Here is a 13,258-nt window from a genome sequence, read left to right as displayed (position 1 = left end):
GGGTGGGGGAGGGGGCTGGAGAGCCTGTGGTTTGAAGAAGGAGAGGGGAGAGGGAAGATTGAGTATAGGAAGAAGGAGGAACAAGGGCAAGAGTGGCCTGCGCAGACGACTGCAGGGGGATGTGGAGGGAGGCAGGAGGAGGCTTGGCTGGTAGGAAAACCTGGGTTTGTTGAGGGACAGAAGGAAACCTAGTGGTCTTTCATTCATAGGCGTTCCCAGAGAAATCCTTACTGGCAATCTTGGGCAAGGAACGAATCGCCTGGCGTCTCAGTATCATCAGTTTGGAAAGTGGGTATAATATTTATGCCCAGCTTCCTAGGCTTGTGGGAGTTAAATGACACAAATTTAGTACGTTGTAGTGTTTGGTACATACTGTGTGCTCAATACAATACAGAAATAATATGTTATTTATAGTACAATATTATATTACAAATAGCATATTATTATTTACTTTTTTGGGAGCCCCAGTTTTCCCTTCAGCTTCAGAGTCTGGGCTCCAGTTCTGCCTCTAAAAAATCTGTGCCTCCCACGTGTGTGGTTTCTCTTCTCAGTGGCTCCCTGCCGCAGACAGCAGCCATCGCTGGGTGGAGCAGGGCAGAGGCTCCCCTGTCCATTACTCAGGGTTTCCAAAGCCCTGGCAGGGACTCCCTCCTCGGCTTCAGGGACCGGAAGTGGGTATGTTTGGAGGGGGAGGGAGTCTTCCCCCAGCGAAGACTTATTATGTCCATAGCCTCCCAGAGCCCAGAGCTGGGACTTTCTGCCGCCCGAGCTGCACTGGGACCTGCTCCAGCATCCTTCTCTTCCAAGCCCTACACCAGTGCTGATGGCTGCACAGTCGGGCAATGTAGCCTGGGCTTCAGCACAAAGTTGCTGTGTGACCTTCGGCAAGTCTCTTCCCCTCTCTGGGCCTCAGTTTGCTCCTGGGATAAAAGAGACGATAAGAATTATATTTCCATGATTTAATGGGGGTAAGATAATCAGATGCGGAAAGAGGAGAAAATTAAGGAAAGGAAAGATTTTACCAGTAGAGTACAGGCACTGATCTGCAAGGGAAAGCGTTTGGGGGAATTATCTGAATAACACTCCCCTATCAGCCGGGTGATCACAGGAGCAGAGACCCGGTTTGAGCAACTCGCAGAGTCTGAGAACACATCCGTCCCTCTGCTTTTCTCTTCTGGTTTTAGCCCGGCCCCTTCCAGGGGCTTTAACCCTGTTTACAGAAATGGGAATTTGCATGATGAAAATAACCCCAGCCGGACTGCGATTTTACTGCGCTTGGCACGGGGCTCGGAAAAAGCGGCTGCATAGCCAATTACTGGAATTTTTAAACACAAATAATATTTTATGGGATCAGTGGGCTGGCGCTGGGCCGCAGCACCCGGCGCGGCTCCTCCGCCCACAAACAAGCTCCGATTGTGCAGCGGGTGAGCGCGCCAGCCCTGCGGTGGGGGTGAGGGGTAGAGGGGGTGGTAGTGCAGCGGGCGGGGGTCCCGGCGCGGGCAGGTGCAGCGCAGAGCTAGGCCTCTCGGGCGCCGGGACCGGCAGGGAGCGTCTGCGAAGCCCCGGCCCTGGGTGGGGTGTGCTGGGCGCCCTGGCTCACCTGCAGGGCCAGCCTGGAAGCGTTTAGTGCGCGAGGGCACGCCCAGCGCTAGCTTCCTCGCCTGGCTGCCGCCCGCTAGGCCTGGCCCGCGCCCCGCGCCCTTGGCATGGTCGTGGCCGCCGCGCCGCCTCCGGAAGGCCGGCTTCCCGGAACGGCCCGAGGGCGACGGGGAGTCCGCGCCGAGGCCAGGAGCCACCCCTCGCCTTCCCTCTCCCGCCCGAGCCGCGCCGGCGCACAGGAGGCCGACCAGGGAGCCCTAAGGGGCCAGTGCAGGTCGAGGGGCACCACCGCGGGAGCGGGACAGTGCTATCCCAGGTGGTGCCCCTCGACAGATCTCTGCTAAGAAGCCCCATTCCCGTTAGCTCCGAGACCGCCAGGCCTAGCCCGGGGCCCCGGAGGCTGGCAGTCCGCAGCCCCGGTCTCTCCTGGCGCGCACAGGGTTAAGCGGGAGCAGGTGTGTAGCCAGATGCCGCTGACCAGCCCCCTCCCCTGCAGCCTCCTCCTCCGCCCACCCGCTCAGAACCAAACAGTCCCGAATAAAAGTGCTATTGTTGCCGGGCCTTTCCCCACCCCCGTCGCAGCCCCGCCACCTGGAGCGGAGCCCGGTCCCCACTTCACCTGCCCCGGGCAGGCCGGGGGGAGGGGCAAAGGGGAAGTGGGGTCTCCCAGCAGGGACTTCCGCTCCCCTACCCCCAGCTTCCTCTCTCCCAGTGCCCCCGGCACCGACCCCTAGGCCTGGGATGGGCGCCTCTGCTTTGCTCTGAGGGGCTTCTTTCTAGCTAGACAGACAGGTTCTGGCCTCACCCCCACCCCTCCCTTTAGCCCTCATTCTCACGAAGCTGCAGCGGGGCTTTACAAAGCTGGGAGAACACGGAGGTCTTGGGCAGTGCGCCCAGGACAGTGCCAGGCTCACTGGGGCTCGGCAACTGGCAGGTGGAATTTTTTTTTTTTTTTAATTTTTTATTTGTCCAGCAACAAGCCAAGAAAGGTAGGGCAAGAGCGATGTCCTTTACAGACGAGGAAACTGAGGCACGGAGAGGCAGAGTCTAGCCCAATCACAAGGCTGGTAAATGTTGTGGATTCGGACAGAACTCAGATCCTTCGACTCCCCCCAGCCCTGGCCCTCGGCACTGCAGGGTCTCCGGTGTGGATAAGAATGGAGGAGAGACCTCAGAGACTGGGAGTCTAGCACCGTCCTGGACTCGCCATGGGACCTTGGGCGAGTTACCCCTCGGTTTCCCCGTTCTTAAATCGAGATGGGTAGACTATCGTGATTCCTCAATTCTCACGCTGACACTTGGAATCCAAGGGGCTGCTGGCCCCGAGAGGTCTGGGAGCCCTGGTTGGGACTCCCTGCGTGAGCTTGGCCTGCCAATGGAAAGGAAAATGTTTCCCCCTTCGCTCCCCTTTTCCACCAGCTTTCTCTCCCCTGCCTCCATCCCTTCCCTGTAGGCCCCCAGGAGGCTGAACTGCGAGGTTAAATAAATATCTGACGGTGGCTCAAGGAAACAGTCAAGACGGTTGCCGGGAGAAGAAACCCAGACCTCGGTGGAGATCCGCTCCTAAGCCCAGCAGCCCCCACTCCGCCTCAGTTGCAAGCTGAGCCCTTGGCCCCTTCGGGCCTCACCCAACTTCCCCAAGATAGCCAGACCCCTTCAGCGCGGCCCCTCTCCTCCGACCTTCCCCAGCTAAGGCGCCAGTAGAGCTGGGGCTAAAGGAGTGCGCTCAGGGTTACCGTATTTCCTCTTTGCGCTTTAGGTTTTGAGCGCAGGTATTTAAATTTTCCAGCCCAAGGGAGAGTACTCTCCGTACTGTGAAAATAGCTCTACTGGGAGTCGAGAGATTTGAGATCTTGGTTTTGTTCTCTTCACTCTACTATTAATCTCTCTCCTGACCTGCAGACCCACAAATCCAGTTTCCTACTTCACCTGGACATCTAGCAGACGTCTCAAACTTGCTCTACTTTGAAATTCTGATCTCCACCCCGACCCCATCTGTCAGTCTTCTCCGTCTCAGAAAAGGGCAACTTCATCTTCCCAACTGCTGGGGAAGACAATCTTGTAGTTATTCTCAACTCCTCTCTTTTTCTGTCATCATTCATCTAAATGCCTTAGCAAATCTTGTTTATTTTGTCTTCAAAATATGTCCAGAATTTGCTACTCTTCACCACCTCCTCACTGAACTCACTGCTCCAAGCCACTGTCGTCTCCTGCTAGAGTACTGCAACACCTCCTAGCTCGTCTCTGCCTCCCTTCTCTCTCTTAGTCTGTTCTCAACAGAGTAGCCTGGCTTATCCCTTTAAAACTAAAGTCAGATCACATCCCTCTTCTGCTCAAAACCTCCAATAGCGGAATATCTCACTCAGAGAATAGGTGATCTGATCAGCTCTCTGCCCTTTCTTGTCATCCCCCTCCTCCTCCTCCTCACTCTGTTCCAGCCACACCTGCCTCCTAGACCCCCATGCAGGACAGCACGCTCCTGCTTCAGGACCTTTGCCCTTGCTATTCCCTCCAGGTTCCTGCAATGTTCTCCTCTCTGCTGAGGCTTTCTCTGATCAGTGTCCCACCCCAACACACACACCAGGCTCTTCATCTCCCTTGCCCTGCTCTGCTTTTCTCAGTTACGCTTGTCATCATCTCACCTGCTGAATATTTCCCTGCTGATCTGTCTATCTCCTTCTCCTAGATTGGAGGTGCTATGAAGGCAGTGGCTTAAAAAAAAGTCTCAGCCTTTAGAACAGGGCTTCCCACAAATAGGCTCTCAGTAAGTATTTGTTGTAGGAATGAGCTAGTCACTTTCCCTTCCTGAGCCTTACTTTCCTCACCTGTACAAGTGAGTTGGACCCAATGAAAGTCCCCCTCAGCTTTGAGTCTCGTGGTAAGAGATGAACACTGAGGTGAGAGGGAGAGTTAGTCAATGGAGCTAAGGTGTCAGTTAGCTCTGTGTTGGAGTGGACCAACGCAAGGCAAAGAAGGCTTACTCCAGGGAGGCCCAGAGGGCCTACATATTAATTCATCCATTCATTCATTCATTCATTCATTCATTCAAAAAGTGTTCCTCAAGATCCCAGCTGTGTGCAGCCTGGGCACATCTGTGGGGAAAGCGGGGACAGGCAGAATAAGACCTGGGCCGTCAACAGCTCTGTCCCATGTTGGCTGTGTGACCCTAGGTGAGCCTGGGATCTCTCAGAGACTCGGTTCTCCCGCCTGTAAAAGTGATAGATAATTTCACCTGCCTTACAGAACTCATGAATTAGACCAAGTGTCAAATGAGACAATCCCACCATACACCCTTAAAGTGTATGACTGAGAAACAAGAATGAACACACACATCAAGGTGACAGATCTTTGAGAGCTTAGAGTATGGTCTTTGTAGCTCAGAGCCCTCTCCTTCCTATTTTCGTCCGGGTCTTGGTGGTGTCCCTCGGGACTGGCTGAATGCCTCAGCCTTACACTTGAGTTGGGTTCCTTCCTGACCCCAGGCATCCAAATGAAGGCTCCCCCTCGTGGCATTTCCTGTAATAACAGGTCTCAGCACCTACTGAACATGGTCAGCCAGTGGCACAGAAAGGGAGCAGGAAGAGGCCAGAGGAGGGAGAGTCTGAAGACTTAGGAAAGGGGCGGGGCAAACCTGCAAAGGAATGCTAGACTGGGAGGGACCTGGAACTGCCTTCTCACACCCCATTTTACAGTTGAGAAGCTGAGGTTCAGGGAAAGAGAGGTTAGAGGCAGGACTGTAACTCAGGAATCTACACACTCCTATGCTGGTTTCTTCACACCAAGTACCATAGGCATTTATACAAGTCAATGAGCAAACGGTATAGATAACAAATTCCCTCTACATCTGGCAGCATCCCCTGAGGGCCTCTGACTATGCAATATTTTCTCCCAGGACAAAGATTCCCGAATGTCAAAGACAGCATCCAGAGTGGCTGGTGTAACTTCAGATCTAACCTATTTCAGAGGCAGAGGTTAGAGACAGGCAATTCAACCTGGATTTTCTCTTCTTACTGGGATATGGGTGCAGGGGTGAGAATGGGCACATGACTAAATCCAGTCCTACTTAGAGATCCAAAATGACCCAGTGCATACAGAAGGCATTCAATATGTACTCAATTTCCTGTCCAGAAATCTCCTTTGTTTTATTGAGTTGACTCTGGGAGGAACTCTTCCCAACCTGAGGTCGCTTCTCAGTGTGCAGGAGATTCATCCTGCCTTCCTTGGATCCTGGCAGCCTGGAGGGGCCTCTGGCTCTCTGTTTAAGGCACAGGGGGATGTTGGGCATGGGCACAAAGAATACAGCAGAAGAAGAGGGTGCAATGACAGGGTGGGCAGGGGAAGGGACTACTTGCCTCAGTTTAGCTGAGGGGCTTCCAAATAGCTTCCGCTGGCTGGCTGATGGGAGGTCTGGACTTCTGATCACGCTGGTGAGCTTGGGATCACTGTGGAAATACGCTAATGTTGTCTAGGAGCCAGGAGCAAACCCTACTGTCCTATCCCCTTGATGTATCGTCAGGGTGCTCAGTAGGTGGAGGAAACCCTGGGACTGGGTTTCAGTGCCTATGTTCAAGTGCTTAACTTCAAGTGTGACTCTGCAATGGTTGTAGAGCAATGGTTGGGAGCACAGGCTCTGGAGCCAGGTTCCCTGGACTCATGTGGCAGCTTCCCACTTAATAGGTCTGTGACCTTGACTGCACATCGTTGAGCCTCAGTTTTCTTATCAGCAAAATGGGGACTAATAGTACCTACTCAAAGGTTTTTTGAATGCATTAAGTGAATCACATAAAGTATGTAGGAAAATGCCTGGGACATAGTAACTGCTCAGTAAACGTTACTATTAGGAAAGACCCTTCTGTCTGGGTTACGAGATCATCACCTGTACGGTGAAAGAGATTGAGTTAGATCAGCAGTTTATTAGTTGTCGGGGCACAGCTTCCTGGAAAAGGTTTTGCTTTGTTTTGCAGGGAGAGCAAAACTGCAGAAAGCAAAACTTGGTAAAACATTCTGTGGTGTGGCTTGCAGAAGATTTGACTGTTTTCCCAAAGAGGCATGAGTTTACAAGATGGATTCACAGAACTGGAGCATCTTAGGATCTTAGGAGGCCCAGATGCCCCGGGCTGTGACGTTATTCTGTTGCTCTGGGGTTATCTTCTCCACGTAGACGGTGAGACCATCATGGCAGTATCATGCTGGATTATTGGGAAATCGAAGGCCAAACCTGGCAGCTCAAGACTTGATACCTAGAGGGTCTCTTGGGGTGGGTCCCAGAGTACTGAGGGTCATGGATTGTCTTGCACTTAACCTGTCCCTGGGGACTGGACTTGGGTGGAGGAGGAAGGAGAGGCCTTTGCAGGAGAGAGACAGGCAGGGAAAGCTCCTTGCCTGTCATGTTTACTGAACTGCACTGAATTATGACTAAATGCCAAGATCTGGCTTCAGGCAATTGCCTAAATCATTTAGGGGTTGACAGGGAAGGGAGGGAGGGGACATGGGGAGCTGGGGGGAGAATGTTCTTGTAATTCTTCAGTCTGAGGTACATTAAGGAGCCATAAGCCATGTCGAGTGCTTGAATTACATTAGAGAGATTATCCTGTTACAGTTCATAATCCTGGATAATATACCGTCTTGGAGCACACCTGCCTGTGATAAATCTCGCCCTGTAATGGCCTGACCCTGGGGACCCAGGGATGCTGGGGCAGCTGGCAGGGGCTATCAGAGTGGACACAGCCTCAGCAGAGGCACCTGTGAGCCCCATTGTCCTCCTGACTGATCTTTATGTCCTTTACTCCTGCCTCCACCCAGAGGGAGTGGACGTAACTGGGAGCTTCAAACTTCTCCATCTTTATTCAAGGTTCTTGGCTTCCCTAAGGTCCCTCCAACCTTACCTCCCACCCCATAACCCCACTTCCTGCTCTGGTGGGACAGGCCATTTGTGCTCCTGTCTACAGACTTTCTCTAAATGCTTTCCCCTTAATCTCTCAAAACCCAGCCTGGCATATCCTGGTCCGTGGAGACCTCTCTGAGGACCTGCACTGACATCCTCCTTGGCTCCAGCTTAGGCACCAACTCTGATGTGAATGGGTGCGTTACCTGCCACCCAAGGGGTCTGCAAACCTTTTCTGAGTCTCTGTCTCTCCAGCTAGACTGCCGGTGCCATAAAATCAGGAACCATGACTATTGCCACAGCGCTTAGCACAGACAGGCTCAGTATCATGCAATTGGCTAATGACAGAATCAGGGTTTGGACCCCAATTGGCTAGCTCCAAAGTTTGTGCCCACTGCAGAACACTGTCTCTCTGACCCAAGAGCTCTGTCCTGTGTCATTCATGGGTCTAGCCTCAATTTCTGTGAGCTGCCAAATCCTTCCTAGATTGTATTTGCCTTACATTCTCACAGGCCAAAGGGATGACTGTCTCATGGTGTAGCTTAAGGTGGGATGGCACCTGAGCCTCTGAGATCTATCCTCAGCCTTTTCAAGAGAGCCCGCTGAGAGAGCTCATTCACACTCCCCGATTAGCTTGGTCAGCTCTCCTCCACCTCCAGCCGATTGCTCAGTTTCCAGCTCCTGGGAGGCTTGGCAGTATCTGGGTACCTGCCATATGTTCCTAGTATCTCCCTGCATGACACCCTAAACTCCAGCTGCCTCAGGCTCTGCTTTATCCCTCCCACCTGGCTTCCCCAAACACACGTACCATGTTGCACCTTTACCTGGAGACAAGTGGAGGGCACCTTTCTGGGCTTCTTGAGGTTAGCTGTGCTACTGGGGCTTCGGCTAACCCAGGCCATCAAGATCTTCCAAAAGGAGGCACAGCTGCCATTTATGGAGTGCTCACTAGGTGCCAAGCACTGGGTTATGCTTTTCACCTGATCTCATTTATCCCATGCCAGTTTCACGAGATAGGCATTACATAATTTCTTTCTTACAGGTGAAAAAGCTGAGACTCAGAGAGGTTAAATACGGTGCACAAGTCAACACCTAGTAAAGGGCAGAGCTGAAATTTAAACCCATGCCCTGCTAGCCCCAAACCATGTGTGCTTAGCCCTTGATGCCACACTGGCTTCTTATGGTGAGTGCAGGCACCCCAGGCTGCCTCCCCAGCTCCATGTCCCGAGTCTACCCTTCTCCATCCCTTCTCATCTCTGCCGCCATGGCTAGCAACCTCCTCCTGGCCCTTCTGTTGTCAAGTTCCAGAACTCACTTGCATTCCAATCACTCCGTGCTTCATGGATTCATTCCTTCTCTCTGTACTTCCACATCATTCATCCAGAGATGAGAACCACAGCAGTCTGATCATCCACCCATCCATTCATTCCCATCATTCATTCATGGGATCCTGAAATGCCAGGGCTAGAAGGGGCCTCAGAATTTATCTGGTCCGGCCGGGCACGGTGGCTCACGCCTGTAATCCCAGCACTTTGGGAGGCTGAGGCGGGTGGATCATGAGGTCAGGAGATCGAGACCATCCTGGTCAACATGGTGAAACCCCGTCTCTACTAAAAATATAAAAAACATTAGCTGGGCATGGTGGTGCGTGCCTGTAATCCCAGCTACTCAGGAGGCTGAGGCAGGAGAATTGCCTGAACCCAGGAGGCGGAGGTTGCAGTGAGCTGAGATCGTGCCATTGCACTCCAGCCTGGGTAACAAGAGCGAAACTCCTTCTCAAGAAAAAAAAAAAAAAAAGAATTTATCTGGTCCACTGGTTTTGAAACCACAATGCATTTTTCAAAAAAAAAAAAAAAAAATCTTCTGTAGAAGTTCCGTAGAGAATCAGATCAACAGTGGTGGTGGGGAGTGATGTAGGGGGTGGGAGGCAGCTATCAGACTCCTGCCTTCTTGGTCCTACCTGACCCATTGCAGGCCCCCTGCCCTGGACTCAGTATACAGTTGGAAAGCCACTGCTCTCCTCTTCCTCCCATAGTGTGCGGCAGGACACTGAGGTTCAGGAATAAAATGAGTTTCCCTACTCGTCAAGGGCTGTTTCCAGACACCAAGTCCATGAAAACCTGTTGCCTTCAGTAACTAACTGAGAGTTAACTGCTGCATCAACTCATTTTCCTCAAGCTCTGAGTTTCCCAGACCTGGGCCCTAACCTCAGCTCCCACTTGTTACTTACAAAGCTACATGACCTTGGGAAAGTAATCACATAACCTTTGTAGCCCTCCATCTATTTCCTCCTCCTGTGAAAAATGAGGAAAATAACAGGACCTACCCATTTTTAGTTTTCTATTGCTGTGTAACGAACCACCCCAAAACATAGTGGGTTAAAACAACCATCGTACTATCTCTCCTGGGACTGTAGGCTGGCTGGGCTCAGCTGGGTGATTCTTCTGCAGGTCTTTCTTACAGTTTCAGTCTGATAGAGGCTGGGGCTGCAGTCATCAGAGGACTGATTGAGATGCTAGGATGGCTAGACTTCTTGCTCTCAAGGCATCCTCAGGGCCTCTCCTCTCCATGTGGTCTTTCCAGCTGGCTAACCAGGCTTTGTACATAGCAGCTAAGAGCTCCAAGAGGCACAAAAATGGAAGCTTCCAGGTTGACTTAGGGCTTATGCCCGAAGTGGCATAGCTTCACATCTGCAACATTCTGTTGGTGAAAGAGTCAAGGGAAAGGGAAATAAAATTCACCTCTCGGTGGGGGGAATAACCAAGAATTTGTAGTAATCTTTAACTTACTACATTCTGTGTGACCATGAACAAGAAAATTACTTAATCTTTCTAATTTTCCCATCTGTGAGGAATAAGTACATCAATCCATGGAAAGTACTTAGAACAGCACCTGGCACCTAGTAAGCACTCACGTGTTAGCTGGTGCTATTTTTATTTCTAACCCACATGCCTAACCCACATGTGCTAGGAAACTGGTGATGGTGGAGTTACAAGAGTAATGGCAAACACAGTTTATACGTTTATACTCTTGATAATAAATAATCTAGTTCATGAGATAAAATTAACACACAGAGAGATCAAAGTACTAATTCAAGGCATTGTGTAATTAAGGAGCCCATGAGAGGTACAGATAACATGAGGAAGGTGGAGGACAAAGAGATTGGAGATGGGGGCTGGGTGGCCAGCAAGGCTTTAGGAGGAAGAGGGTGCCCTTGAGGAGCAGAGGAGTGTAATTGTTAAAAGTATAGATTCTGAAGCCAGCCTCCTAAGATTTGATAAGTTTTCAAATCTTACCTTTGCCACTTTCTGGATGTGCCTATGTGATTTTAGCAAGTCACTTTTCATCTCTTTGCCTGAGTTTACCTTCTGCAAAACCTCTCTATCTCATAGGGCTGAAGTGAAGAGTAAATAATTTATTTCCTATAAAGGGACTAGAAAAATGCTGGACATGTTTAAGTACTCAACAAAGTTGAGTTAACTTCAAGACCCCTAAAGAGAGGAGACTAGGTGGAGGGAAGAAACAGGCCTCCCGATGGATGGAAACAGGGACTGCAGGTGTAAAGTAGGAAGACAGGTGTGTCATGCTCAGGGACAGAGTGAGAGCCACTTTGCACAGGAGGAGATTTTCTGGCAGGGTTGATGGTGGCAGAGGATGGCAGGGGCAGCAGGAGTGAAGGTGGAGAGGAGAGTGAGGGGCAGACTGCGGGAGTCTTTGAGTCCAGCTAGAGGAACCTGGACTTGATCCTTACAGGCAAAGGGAAGCTATTGATGGTTTCTGACAAGGGAAGGATGCCATCTGGGCTGTGTCTTAGAAAGAGACCCCTGGTAGTGGTGTGCAAGTGGGTTAAAGACAAGGAGACGGTTTAGGAGGCAGTTGTCACAGTTCAGCCATGAAATGGAGATGTCCTGAACCAGGCTGGAGGCAGAGGGAAAGTACAGGGACTGGCAGCCGGGAGAGGGAATTACCACGAGCTCTAGGGGAGCCCCTGCCTCCTGCCCATCTGACCCTCCATGGCTGGCTGCTGGCTTCTGCCCTGACTTCCTCCCTTCTGGGCCAGGCTTGAAGTCTGCATGCAGGGAGGGGCAGGGCACTAGGGAAGCACAGGGCCAGCTCCACACCCAGAGCCTGGACTGGATCCCGCCTGGTCTTACCTGGACCAAAAGGAGCAATTCTGGGAGTTTGGCTGTGGCCCAAGCCAGGCTGTGGGCCCGGAGTGGCAGATTGTGAGTAGGGACCTAGCACTGGCTGACTGGCTGTGAGTGTGTGTGTGTGTCGGGGGGCGGGGGGTGGTAGGGTTGAGAGGCTGAGAGTGTGTGACAAAGAGGAAAGACGGAGGACCATATGTCTATTTCTTTGAGGAACAGCTGTCTCCTTGAGTGGGTGAGCGGGTTGGTAAGAGAGGGGAAGTGGGGTTAGAGGGTCAGTTCCACATTAACAAATACATTGTCACAGGGCCCTGTGTGTGAGTCAGCTTTTCTAATTTTCCAGATATGTTTCTTTCTTTTCCTCCCTCTCTAAATCTTTCCTTCTCCACCGCTTTTTCCTCTCTCTCCCCTGCAAGCTCATACACTCACGCACAGCCTCAGGGCCAGGTGTTCCTCTGTCCGAGGGTCCTGGAGGGGGGTGGGGTGGCCACAGACCAGGTAACTTTCTCTGTCCCACCCCTGCTGGGACTTACCCTGGGACCACACCCTTCCCTCCTTTCCTTCTCCAACAGATACCTAATGCTGTAGGTGCTGGTCCAGGCCCAGGGGCCGGGGGCCCAGGGACAAGCTTATTCTAGGGTCCCCTCGCCCAGTGCCTTTGCCTTGGAAGAGTGGGACAGGAAGGAACACCTTTGGCTTAATGTCCAGGGATAAAGTACAAGAAGGATGCGCTCCCTCGGTGCTCTTTTCTGGTTAGTCCCTTCTCTGCCCTGTTGTCTCTGCTCCTCTGTCCCACTTTTTTTTTGGTGAGAAAAGCAGAGAAGTTGGAGTCAGAGAAGCCTGGGTTCAAATCCCAGCTCTGCCTCTTCCAAGCCGCGGGCTCTGCAGCAGTCTGCTCCACCTCTCTGACAAAGACTGGAAGAAGCTTCATTGGGAAAATCGGTCTAAATGCCTGGCAAAAGCACCTCTCTCTGTTTTTCTTCTTGTTTCTTTTTCCTTATCCCATTTCCTTTATTTATTAAGGGACTGCTTATTGAGCCTTCATCGTGCTGGAGCCAGAGGGGAGAGAGGGGTAGGGGTCCTGGTCGAGGCACCCCAGGAAACAAGATTCCAGCCTGAGTCTCACAGCCTCCTCCCCTGGGCTTCTGCCTTCACCATGTCCTGTCTTTATCCTTCAGGAAGTGGGAGCCAATGACGGTTTCTGAGCAGGGGAGTGACTGAATCTCGGACCTGTGCTTCAGGACCTGTGATCTGGTCATGTGGGGGGCTGAGGGACTGGGGCACAGTGTGTGTGTCTGTGGGTGGGGGGATCGGGCAGCAAGAGTCTTGTCCTGCCCTCCTTTCCTCCACCTTCCCGTGTCCCTCACCGTGGCTCTCTTCTTTCTCTCTCTGTCTCTCCTCTGCTCCCTCCATTCCTCTCTCCCCTTCAGCTCCCCCTGCGGCTTGCCAGCTGCCAGCAGATGACATCTCCTTTCATGTTTGGGGCTGAGCACAGCTTTGAATGTTCGTTTGATTCCTTTAAGATAATAGCTGGTTCACTGTCAGATGCAGACTGATCAGTTAAAACCTTAATCACTGCCTGTCTCCTCACTCGGCACTTATTTTTTAAGAGATTAATCCCCTCAGC

The 13,258-nt window shown here is 51.9% G+C and overlaps 1 long non-coding RNA gene across 1 annotated transcript; it reads right to left on the bottom strand.

Annotated features, from left to right (window-relative positions):
• Positions 1–298: 298 nt before the first annotated feature.
• On the bottom strand, positions 299–2,485 carry LOC119473951. The gene is made up of 3 exons (XR_005203222.1): positions 2,436–2,485; positions 1,023–1,210; positions 299–920 (listed from the first exon to the last, which is right to left on the bottom strand). It is a non-coding gene; the product is annotated as an uncharacterized LOC119473951 (long non-coding RNA).
• Between the last annotated feature and the right edge of the window lie 10,773 nt (positions 2,486–13,258).

Source organism: Cebus imitator, unplaced genomic scaffold, assembly GCF_001604975.1.
Source record: "Cebus imitator isolate Cc_AM_T3 unplaced genomic scaffold, Cebus_imitator-1.0 Scaffold197, whole genome shotgun sequence".
Lineage (NCBI taxonomy): Eukaryota > Metazoa > Chordata > Mammalia > Primates > Cebidae > Cebus > Cebus imitator.
This window is presented reverse-complemented; position numbering and strand designations above follow the sequence as displayed.